Source organism: Pan troglodytes, chromosome 17 (genome assembly GCF_028858775.2).
Source record: "Pan troglodytes isolate AG18354 chromosome 17, NHGRI_mPanTro3-v2.0_pri, whole genome shotgun sequence".
NCBI classification, from domain to species: Eukaryota; Metazoa; Chordata; class Mammalia; order Primates; family Hominidae; genus Pan; species Pan troglodytes.
This window is the reverse complement of record NC_072415.2, coordinates 48,743,314-48,752,824: the sequence shown is the minus strand read 5'-3', so window position 1 is coordinate 48,752,824 and position 9,511 is coordinate 48,743,314.

The following is a 9,511-nucleotide window of genomic DNA, read 5'->3' as shown; positions in this document are numbered from 1 at the left end:
AAGTGTATAATGTTTAATTATGTCTAGTAGATAGGTAATAGCTAAACTGTACATATATTATTTTATATTCTAGCCCCGAATTCTAAAAATAATTTTGACATTGACTTTTGTGTAGCCGTGTGATGAATAATGTCAATGACAATATACTTTTTTGGAGAATCCAGTCATGTTAGCCATCTTTTCCTTTAGGGCCTTGGCTCTCATCTGGGGCACTCATAAGAATCACATGGGTCGATCTTTGTAAAAAGATTACAGGGCTCAAATCTAGGGCTGAAATCACAACTGTCAGCAGAGGATAATGCTTATGAAATTTCCAATATCTTTCTGGACATTTTTGAAAACCCACTTTCCAATAAGGTAGTTATAAAAAGGCTATTTCTTTCTGCCTTCGAGTTTAAACATTTAAAAGCTCCATTGCATTTATGTTAAGAAAAGATGATGTTATATTTGCATCTCAAAACTTTGATCTCCATTTTATGTGTGCACCCCCATCAATAAGAAAACTTGGCCTGCATGGCCTCATTTTATGTATATTGAGGCTTCTTGGGGCCGCAACAATGGTATGTACAGTGAGTGAGGCATGCATAATCCTTGACCTGACCTTCTGCAGTGAACCAGGTTTGTTCTGAGAAACAGTCTATTCTCACCCAGACTCCTCATTTCACAGTTGAGAAAACTTCAGTCCTAGATATGCCATGACATGTCCAAAGTCAAAAGACTTGATAAGAGCAAGGCCTGGACAAAACCCCAGGAGACTGGATTCTCAGCACTATTCCCTTGTCACTGCTCCACACAGTCCCCGTGGCCCCTGAGCACCCTTCTTGCACTCAGCTCCTTTCAGCAGGGAGCCCTCCTCTTTCTGGAGGTGCAGTATCAGTTGCCTTCTATCACAGCCTCCCTTTGTCTCCTTTATTCTCCTGCTCTTTGAACACCCTGAGAGAAAATACGTATTTGTTCTCCTCAGTTTGGATTTGCTTCTCTACTTCCTTCAACTCTGCCAGTGTGATTCCTGCTGCTATCTGTGAGGGGCTTTCTTTTTCCCAACATTTAAAATATCTTTGTATAACTCAGAGAGCCATGCAAAATTTCTCTATTGAAATTCAAAACCCAACCAGGCTGACCTCATTTCAAAATAAGACCAAATCTCAAACCAGCCAGTTTTAATCAAACCATTCTTTTACATATTTTTATTTATTTATATGAAAAAAATATTTTTTTTCCTGCGGATATTTTGTATCTGCATGAGGGATTTGGGAGTGTTAATGAGAAAGGGGCATGATAATGGCATACATTTGCATAACACTTCACAGCCTTAGCCCTTCTGCAAACAACATTCCTTCTAAAAAAAGTCTGGTAAGGATGTTGGGCAAATTGTATGACACCCCCAACTTCCCCTGCACACACAACCTCCCCGCCTCCACACACACACACACACACACACACACGCACACTTGGTAACTGACTCTTTCAAGAACTGTGAAATGAGTTGCCCAAGGTCTCTAGATTGTTAAATAACATATATACTTACACATACAATAATTGACACAAACTCAATCAGTCTTATTTATTATGAAATCTAGACACCCAGTATAACATTATGAAGCTTGGGCTATCTTTTTAAAAAAATTATTTATCTTTTAATAGACATGTTGTAATTGTACGTATTGGTAGGATACAATTTGATCTTCCAATATATATCTATGTTGTAACTACTCCAATCCAACCAAATAGTTAATGCATCCATTATCTCACGCATTTATTATTTTTTTGTTGTGAGAACTTCCAAAAGCCCCTCTTCTAGCTGTTTTGTAGTATGCAATATTTTACTGTTCACTGAAATAGTATATTACATACTCATCCTACTATGCAATAGAACACCAACATTTATTTCTTCTTATTGTGATCTTTCCCTGTTATCCCCTTTCCCCTCCCCTCAGCAGTCTCTGGTAACTATTGTTCTACTTTCTGCTTCTATGATGTTAACTTTTTTCCCTTAGATTCCTGAGTGGGATTATGCAGTGCCTGTCTGTCTGTGTCTGGTTATTTCACTTAGCATAATATCCTCCAGGTTCATCTTTACATGTTGTTGTAAATGACAGGATTTCATTCTTTTTATGTCTGAACAGTATTTCATTTTGTATATATACCACCTTTTCTTTATCCATTTATCTACTGTTTAACACTAAGGTTGATTTCATGTCTTGGCTATTGTAAATAATGATGCAATACATATGTGAATGCAGAGATCTCTTTGACATGCTGATTTCTTTTCCTTTGGATATATACTCCGTAGTGGGACTGCTGTATCTTTTGGTAGTTATATTTTTAATTTTTTAGGAACCTCCATAATGTTTTCCATAATGGTTGTACTAGTTTACAATCCCACCGACAGTGAATAAATATTCCCCTTTCTCCACATCTTTGCCAACACTGGTTTTCTTTTGTCTTTTTGAGAATAGTCATTCTAACTAACAGATTGAAATGGTATCTCATTATGGTTTTGATTTGCATTTCACTGATGGTTAGTGATGTTGTACATTTGGGCTTTTAGTGGGCCAGCATCTATGGATCTCAGTTAATTTGGGGAATTCACTAAGCAGCATTTTGGTGTTAATTCCTCATAGGAGAGAAGTTAGTAGCAGAATAACATGATAAGAAATAATAGATTTATTTTAAGATGCACATTCTTAACAGAATTCCAATGTTGTTTGTGTGACCCTTCTCTTGAATTAAGAAGGGGAATTAATCCTCCCCCTCAGCCTGGGAACATATTCTGACTTGTCAGTCAGTAATCATACCTGGCATGTTAACTGGGATTTCTGTGGCAGTGGTCAGTTTAGAAAGGTGCTTCTGAACCACTTCTGATCTATGAAATCTTAGAGAAAAGCCAGTTAGGTGCTTTGGGCAAAGTTGTCATTGCTCCTAAAAGTTACATAAAAGAGACGTTCCTTCTCCTTCTTGTTGTTGATTCCAGATGTAAAACCTGGAATAGATAAAGCCATTTTACTATTTTCCTGAAGTAAGAATTAATATGCCACAGAAATTTCTGTTACTTGAAATCCAAACAGCCTAGCTGACTTCTGTTAACTTTCCCTTTTCAGGGAGAATTCCTATCCAGATATCTTCTGCCATAACCAAGAGTCAGCACATCATAATCTAGCCATACTCAGACCCATGAACAGGATCAAGAAGACAGATTTCTAGAATTTAGAATTAAGAAAATCAGGATGCTCTGCTATGGGATTCATTTAAATATTATGTAAATTTGGACACAGAAGACCCAAGATAAACTGTCCCTGTTCAAACTAGAGTTATTTGAGAATTCAGGGTAGGAAAATCAAAGGTGGTTGGCCAGAAGTGGGAGAGAGAGAAATTGCAAAGCTTGTGCACAGACAGAGAAAGAAACATGAGATAAAATACAGTACTTGGCACTTCTTAGGTACCCAATAAATATGTGTTGATTTTTAATGTAGAATGTCAGTTTCTTATATGCGTTCATATTTTTAAATGTATATTGCAAAAGTAAACTCTGGGATCATAAGATAGCTATTCCAAAAAATTAGATTTTTACATATCTTTCCTATCAAGTATTTCTAAAAGTAGTCTCTGGATTGGCAGTTTTCTTCTCGATCTTGCTCATGGAATTACAGCCAGTTCAAGCTCCTCACAGGAGGGGCAGGGTTGCATTTCTGTCTGCTGAGACTCTACTTCAGGGGACACACACATAATTCCTGAATTACAGTATCATTAGAAAATTTTTTTATGTATACTGAAATAATATCATAAAGAATTTTATTCTCACAATACCAAAGAAAAGACATTATAAATGAAGTGTATATATAGAAAATCGGTATCAAAATATCTGTATGATGACTAAAGACAGATGACCAGATAGTATCACATGTAGACAATATTTTTGTGATAAGATTAGACTTGTTAGAGAGGTAATAATTATACTCATTATGAAACGGGTTGAATACTAAAATTTAAAGTGTAAAAAGTGCATTTAATTTTAAATTGATGCATGTTCTTGTTTTAAAGACTCCTCTGTCTATATAGAACTCTTCCCTCAGTCCCTACATGTCCAGCACCAATACACCTTTCTATTGCTTTTTAAAGGGTATCAAAAGCAAGGACAAATAGAAAAAAAGCTCTAAAAACTGCATGACGATGTTCTTTTAAATTATGTAAACCTCGTTTTATGTAATAGTGTCACTGAACAAATAATCAGTTGGCTGAGGAAGATTAGTGGCTGTAATTATTTATTCATTTTAAGGTTTGTTATTAAGCCTTCCTTTTGCTATTTGTGGCCGTTATATGATGAAAGATCAATACAAAGAAGATGAGAAAGTAAGGAGATGATGGTTAATTATCAGAAAGGGAAAAGGTAGGCAGATGCCTGGCTTCCTGCTGATAATCCCCTCTTCTTCTCACAAATGTTTCTCTAGTTAACATTTTCCTTGGCTTGAAATAACAGAAAGATAAGCAGCTGTCCTATTCCACCACTGTAGGTCAGCATCATACTCTGGAGTGGGTTTTATTAGGCAGTCTGTCTGTCCTGTTGGCTGCTGAACCTCAATGCCCAGAGTATCACCTAGCACGAAATAGGCACTCAATACATATTTGCTGAATGAATAATAAATGGACAAGAAACACATTGAGATGCATCATATCCCATCTAGAAGACTCAAAATTCACATTAGCATTTTCAATGCCCTGAGAAGGCCTGCAGTAAAGGATCTTGCTTGGTTAGTTTCTACTTGGGATCACCAAATAAATTTGTTTCCTGTTTATTTGTTGCACTTCAGGGAAACACATTGAGAGATATTTTTGAGACTATTTTTCCAATCATGATATAATATTATTATTTTGATTGCCTAAAAATATGTTTTATAATCACATGAAAACATAATTTCCAATGAGAAAAATTACAGTATAAAATGGCCTGATTAGGACATCACCAAATGTCTTGCTTGTGAGTCAACAAAAATAGACCCTTTTCAAAGACTTCAAATGTTGCCTTCACTATGCATGTGGCTTTCCTCCTCTATTGACAGTAAAACCAGAGCTATGGTATAGCTGGTCACCAATTTATAGTGGTCCCAATCTGCCTTGATGTGTAATTTTGATTTTACCCAGCAGCATTAGTAGCCACAGGGTTAAGGAACAGAGAAGATTCATACATCATGGAGCAGGTTCAAAGGTATATGCCTTAAGAAACAATAAAAAAGTCTTCATTTTAATGATTTGCTCTTCAACAATGGAATTTATAAAGGTCTGTTTAATTAGACAACAAAACAAGTTAAGCCAATCACACTATCACTGTGTTTTTGGCTAGCCACTTAAAATTTGGGGGCCCCAGTTTCCTCCTCTATTACACAGAAACAACAGTACCTACCTCCTATACTTTTTGTGAGCATTAAGTAACATAACCTATGTAAATTTCTTAAAGGTGCATTGGTCATATACCAAGCATCTATTAGTACCACCTTTCAAAATTTTCTGTTTACATACAAATCACTGGCCATTTTATTCTCAGTTATATCATGAAGATCATCATACTAATTAAACACTAAGAGATGAGAGTGCCAGTCTAAATAATGAATCAAAACCAAGTGTATGTTCATTTGCAGCACTATTCACAATAGCAAAGACATGGACTCAATCCAAATGTCCATCAGTGATAGACTGGATAAAGAAAATGTGGCACATATACACCATGGAATACTATGCACTCATAAAAAGGAATGAAATCATGTCCTTTGCAGGGACATAGATGGAGCTGGAAGGCATTATCCCCAGCAAACTAACACAGGAACAGAAAACCAAACACCACATGTTCTCACTTATAAGTGGCAGCTGAACAATGAGAACATATGGACACAGGGAGGGTAACAACATACACTGAGGCCTGTCAGGAAAGTGGGGGAGGAAGACCATCAGGATAAATAGCTAATACATATGGAGTTTAATACCTAGGCAATGGGTTGATAGGTGCAGCAAACCACCATGGCATATGTTTACCTGTGTAACAAACCGGCACATCCTTCACGTGTATCTTGAAACTTAAAGTAAAATAAATTTCTGTTTAAATGTTCAAAATATTCATTTCATTGTAATGAAAATAAAAAATATAAATATGTGCTGTACTGAATTGTGACATCTGCCTCCTTGCTGTACTCTGTTTAGGCTCTCAAGTTTCTACTTCATTTCTCACTATAAATGAATAGTGATATCACTTTGATGATCCCTTACTTTGCCTAATGAGCCCAGCTGCCTAATAAATTCCAGATTGTTCAGATTATATAAGCATGGTTGTTTTTTGTGTTCCATAATGTGTATTTTGATTTTAAAAATTGAACTAACCTTTTATTTGGAGTTTTTCTCTTTTTTCAGTTTTTCATCTGTTTGTGATTGTTGCGTGTTATTTTTAGCCCTTTTGTTTTAGGAGGTGAGTATACACATAAAGGCCTGAACTCAAAGCAGGAACAAAGAGAGTGCCTATTTTTTGTGGTCCGTGTTGTGTATTTTTGTTTTTATTAAAGAACTGAGATGTACAGCAAACAGAAATTACTCTGGAAGAGATGCACAGTGAAGAATCTGTAAAGTCTTTTTGTCACGTGTGTGTGTGTGTGTGTGTGTCTGTGTGTCTACGTGTGTGTGTGTATATATTTTGTTTGTTTGTTTGTTTGTTTGTTTTGAGATGGAGTCACACTCTGTCACCCAGGCTAGAGTGCAGTGAAACAATTTCAGCTCACTGCAGCTTCCGCCTCTGGGGTTCAAGCCATTCTCTTTCCTCAGCCTCCCAAGTAGCTGGGATAACAGGTGCACACCAGCACGCCTGGCTAATTTCTGTATTTTTAGTAGAGACAGGGTTTCACTATGTTGGCTAGACTCATCTCAAACTCCTTACCTCAAGTGATCCACCTGTCTCAGCCTCCCAAAGTTCTGAGATTACAGGAGTGAGCCACCACGCCTGGCCATGTTACATGTATATTTTTATTAAATGGCCAGAAAGCAGGTTTATTTTTTCCCAATCACTGCCTTTACCCAGACATTGTCAAATCTCCCTTTTGCATCATGCCCATGATGTTTCTCGTCAATCTAATCGCCTTCCAAGCATTTAAGTTCTAAAAAGCCCATTCCCATTTAGTGTCAAATTTAAATCTCATATGGAACTTAATGCTCCTTTCCTCTCACTTTCCCTGAGGTAGATGAGTTTGAGACTTCATGATTAGGAACACAGAGGAGTCTTAGTCTAGGACACGGTACCCTCTACTTTTTCTTCCTTTTGATATCTACTCTTCAGTTGTGAAGAAGAGGGAGAAGAGAGGCTGAAAATGGCCAAAATACAGTACAATTGCCTCAGTGCAGCAGGCATGCAGATGTTCATTCTACTGTGTGACTTGAGTATGAGTTCTTTGTGGAATCTTACTGGAACTCTTCACTGCATAGTTTCTGATGCCAGTGATCCAGTGTGTTGTGACCTCACCAGAACTTCTCCACTCCAGGTCCCATAAGTCTGCCCAACAGCCACTTGCTGCTGGAGTCTCCTCTCCCATTAGCCAGCTCTTTTGGGTTGACTACTGGCAAGATGGCTCAAACATGACTACCTTTCATACTTCCTCTTCACCCAAGAGATACTCATACTCATGCCAAGCCAAATAGCAGGACTGCAAGCCCTTCATTGAAGCCCCTTCTCTCCAGTCTGTCCTCTCCAATTTTCCCCGCATTAATAGTCACAGAAACCCAGCCCACACATATGTCCAACAAATTAAAAAGAAAGAGATACCTCTTCTTCCTGCTATGTCCTCCTCTCAGTGATTCCCTTTGAGCCCTTTAGCACCATACTTTCAGTGGGGTAGATGCATAGCCTTCCATTTTCCCTTGACTTAAGGTAGAGACAGAAGAATCCCTGCACTCTTTTTCTTACTTACATCCTAAATAAACCCCCTGACCTCTCCTTCTCTTTCTTATAGGCTGAGGGAGGAGAGTAGAGAAAATGTGATGGGAGAGTAGCTGACCCTGCTCTTCTGTTTCCGAATACGATCTGCAAGGGTTTCCCACCCCCTAATAGTTACATGATGACTCTTTTTCTGTCCTTTTGTGGCCACTTGCCAATTCTAGGACTATAGAAAAAGTCCTATTCAATATCTAGGTAATCACTAATTTAAAAAGCAAACATAATAATTATGTATACCAACAGACACACACATATAAATGTACTTATATCTATGCACATATACATACATATGTGTATATTTACTTTTTTACAGAGAAGAGTTCTCTGTTGAACATTATACTATTGAATTCACCTTATAACTTTCAAATGGGAAGCGCTAATGAAATCAAAGCCATAGGTTAGTATTTAGCATTTATATAACACTTGTATTTGCAAAGTACTTTAGAATAATTCAATCCTTAATCCCCATAACAGCCCTGGGAGGGAGGCCCAGTTATCATCTCCTTCATAAATGAGGAAAGGGAGACCTGGAAAGGTTGCGTGACACGCTCTGTGGCTGATTGGTGGCAGCCACCAATTAAAGCACAAGGGTCTTGACTTAGAGGAATGCTTTTCATCCTCTGGGCCCTAAAGAATGAGATTTCTTAATAAACCCGTGAGTCACGGAGAAGAGGCACAGGCTGACTATGATTTTACTAGGCTGTTTCCACTGCATCTCATTGATGGCTTAAATCATCTTAGTGCCGCTGAACTCTTTTCAGCAATAAAATAAAAAGTGTATTAAGTGCTAAATTCTGCCCATAACTGGTATTTCTCATTGACTGCAAGTTTATGGAAGTTGTCAACTTCAGAGACCAGCTTATATGAAGGCACTCCAGCCTCTGTAGGTAGATGAATTGAACTAGTCAGACATGATGAGAATAAAACTAACAAATTTACCAGGCTTTCGGAGCTGAGGCTACATTTGCCAGTTTTCATACTCCAAGACCATCACCCTACAAAACCCCACAGCAGAGGCATTCATCTTCTCACCTTCAGACACTGTTAACTAGATATCTCAGGTCTAGTTACAAACTTGAGATCACTATAGCAACCAATTAGTGTTTATGTTGCTAAGACAGCATGCAGAGAAAGGGGGAAGCAGGATGTGCTTACTCATTTTTATGTGATCTCAGTGGAGGGAGGATAGAATGCTGATTCCAGTTTCCAGATTCCCATTGACTTCTTCCATCCTAATTTATATTCACATTTGTCTTCTCCACAGGTAATCCACTTGATGGCAAGGCACTTATGGTATCTATAATAAATTCTACAGTTGTTAATAGTGCCAAAAATAAGTAAAAAAGAGGAAAAATAATTACATTTTCTGGCTTGCTGGCTTATTGCAGGATTATTCCATTCTCAAATATCCCTGAGCTTCAAAATCTGAGCCTTCATCTAACATTTTCTAAAGCACCTCAGCCTCACAGGAAATACTCTCTTCCTCTTTAACAAAATATAAACAGTGCCATCAATTTTTTATTATTTATATTTTGGTTGCCTTTTAAT